Consider the following 3,568-nt stretch of genomic DNA (forward strand, 5'->3'; position numbering starts at 1 on the left):
CTCCTCCTCCTCCTCCTCCTCCTCCTCCTCTTCCTCCTCCTTGAGACAGGGTCTCCCCATAGTTCAGGCTGACCTTGAACTCACTGTGTAGCCCAGATTGGTCTCAAACTTGCAAAGATCCTCCTACCTCAGCTTCCCAAGTGCCGGGATTACAGGTGTGCTCCTCACATGCCCAGCTCTTTTTTTTCTTACGATAGAAAATGACCATTGGTTACAGTCATAATCTTGAAATAAAGTGACAATTTTCTAAGAAAAGGATGTGTGATTATTGTTTGGGGAACAATTATTTTCTTACATTTGGTTCTGTGTTTTGTTGGAAGTGGCATGATGCACAACGAAAAAGCCTTCTCTTTCCCCCAACTTTCCTTGCAGTAAGGTGGTCATAGTTACACCATCTTGGCAAGAGAGAAGTGGAGTGTTCAGGAAAGCCTTTGAGAAGGAAAGGACCCGGTCAGCTTGGGCCTTTGACCTTTGCCTTTTCTCCTTTCCCCCTTCTTTCTTGGAACTTGAATATGATTATGAGAGCCATTGCATTCATTCATGAGGAGACAGCAAGGAAAATCTGAGAAATTTTGACCCTCAAAACTTTGAGCCCTTGCTTTATCTTAGTCTTAACCACCCAGCAGAAAAGTATAAAAATGAAGTACAAGAAGTAAAGCCATGCTGTTATGTTGAGCTGTAGGGGACTCAGGTCAACAATTTCTGACATTGCCAGTGAAGTGGAAGACCCAATACTATTATGGACTACTGGACTCTTTTAGAATATTTTGCTGAGTTAACACACCTATAATATTCAAATAACGGAACTTAACAAAAAAAGGGGATACAGATGAATGTCCATTTTGTATCTGTGTATTCAAAATGGTTAGGAGAATAGAGGAATTTGTTGTAATAGTGTTTGTAAATAGGATATCATGTCTGCATCTTGTATAGCAAATAACCACTAGGAAGACAGTATGCAATGTGTTAATTATTGAAACTCTCCTACCAATTTGGTTTGAAACTATCTCATTGCTATTTGTCTGTCAATAAAATTATGGAAAAACAAAAACCTTTGAGCCACAAAACTTAGCAACTGCCAGCCTTTAAATTGTTAAATTGTTTAATTCGCAGTCATTTGGATTTTTTTTTCATTTTTATGTATTTGTACTTTGGTACGGGGTCTCCCTATGCAGATGACACTCATGGTGAGCCTCCTATTTTGAGCCTCCCCAGCGCTGGGATTATAGACATGCACCACCACACCTGGGCTCATTTGGATTTTTGTTTTGTTTTGTTTTGTTTTGTTTTGTTTTTGGCGGAACCGGGGATTGAACTCAGATCCTTGCGTTTGCCAGTCAAGCGCTTATCCTACTGAGCCATCTCCCCGGCCCCTTGGATTTTTATGAAATGCAGCAGAACACAGTTCCTAACTCAAGGGATTTGCCCAATTTATCATTAATATACTGTTGGAAGTATCATTTCAACATCTTTGTAGGCTGTGTGTCCGTAATGGCAAACATGCAGTGAGGCCAACCATTTATTTACTTTCCTTTGAAGAATGCTCACTTTTTCCAAGAAGAAAAATATTTTCATTTATTTATGAGAAAGGCAAAATAAGACATTAACACTGTAAAGAAAAACAACAATGAAACCTTTCTCAAAGAATATTTATCATAAATTATTCCTAAAAAGCATAGTATATTTCGTTATTAAAAAACAAGCTAGGGCCAGGGAGATGGCTCAGTGAAATAAGCACTTCCCTGACAAGCACAAGGGCCTGAGTTCAATCCCTGGTTCCACCAAAAAAAAAAAGCTATTGGGGCCAGTGAGATAGTGCAGTGGTCTAAAGTGCCTGCTTAGGCTTAGGCAAAGTGCAGGGACCATAGTTCAGTTCCCAGCACCACATGCTGCGCCAGTCCCAACAGGGCTGAGCTGACCACAAAAAAAAAAAAAAAAAAAAAAAAAAGACAAGCTATTGGGCCGGGGAGATGGCTCAGTGGAATAAGTGCTTCCTTGGCAAGCACAAGGATCTGAGTTCAATCCCCAGTTCCACCAAAAACAAACAAACAAAAAAGACAAGCTATCTTGTTATATCATAATAATGCTAAGCAGGATGGAATAAAATACAGTATCCATTTTCCAACTCTAAAAGTTAGTGTTCCTGAAAACTATGCCAAGAAAGATGTGTGGGTGAAAAAGTGAAACACTTCATGGGGACAGAGACAGTGGCCACAGCAGGGCAGGTGGAGATGAAACAAGCTCAGAGCTATTTTGTTTTGCAGTTCTGGGGGTTGAAACCAGGGCCCTTGCATGCTAGGCAAGTGCACGCTACTGTTGAGCTACATCCCTGATCCTTTTTAGAATTTTTATTTCAAGACACAGGCCTGCTAAGTTGTCTAAGCTGGCCTCAAACTTGTGATTTTCCTGCTTCAGCCTCTTAAATAGCTAGGTTTACAGGCATGTGCCACCACATCTGGCTACAAAATATATAGTCTAGATTATTTAAAGAACTGTTTACTAATATAAAGCCACCCATTAACTATATCTATATCTATTATATACCACAATTTTCTTTGTGTGAGTGTATATCTGGAAAAATGGTGAATAATTGGTCAAAATTTGGAGTATCTTGTCCATCAGGAAATTTTCAGGACTCTTCTCTCTCCCATAGGTTGAGATTTTATAACTGTGTTTTACTGTCTGGGTAGTAGAGGGGAATTGTATTCTGCTTCAGCTTTTCTTTTTCTCATGAGACCCTGACCTAGTACTTTTACCACTGTTCTGTTTAATTCTTCCTCTCTCCAACCCCTCCAGTGTCTGACCTCAGCCCAAGGGGGTAAGCTAAACTAACTCAGAAGGGTCCTCGGGCCCACCATCGCTTCTGCAGTCGTTGGGAAGATGGGCCTTTTAAGGAAAGGAGCATAGGTAGAGTTTAAAAGGAGCAAATATACGAGGGGAGGAGTTATTCATAAATAACTCCTATTTTGTTTGTATAACTGCAGTTTTTCTTATGTAACTGCAGGTTTTTAGGTACAAGTTTTCACCTATTTCTGGACTGTCACATCCAACCTGTGAGGCAGGTGAAGCATCCTTTCCATGTTGCTGAACAGAAAATGCAACAGCTCTGGCAATGCCATGTTGCTCATGATGGCAAAATCTGGACCAAAATCCTCTGCTGGTTCAGTTGCCCTGCTCTCCACCCCTGAGATCAATTCAAATTCTTTGTTGACCCAGAAACAAAATAGTAAATACCTAAACCATCACAATGTAAAACTTTATTTATAATCTTCAGTAGAAGTACTCTGGACTGAAAAAGTTTCCAGGGATGGGAGATGTGTAGCCTCAGTGACAGAGTATTCATCTAGTATGGAGGAGGACCTGGGTTTGATTCCCAGCCCTACACAAAAAGAGAAAAAGGATTCCAGAAGTTTATTTCCTTGAGTCAAGTAGTAAACACTCTCTAGTTTCTTATAAAGTAATATGTAGTACCAAGTCACCTGAGAACGTGCTATACATACTGTTGTAGTTTGGGGTTTTGCAGGGGGAACAATACAATATGGGATACATTTTTTAAAAAATTTTATTT

The sequence above is a fragment of the Octodon degus genome, unplaced genomic scaffold (assembly GCF_000260255.1).
Source record: "Octodon degus isolate 3935 unplaced genomic scaffold, OctDeg1.0 scaffold00078, whole genome shotgun sequence".
Classification (NCBI taxonomy): domain Eukaryota; kingdom Metazoa; phylum Chordata; class Mammalia; order Rodentia; family Octodontidae; genus Octodon; species Octodon degus.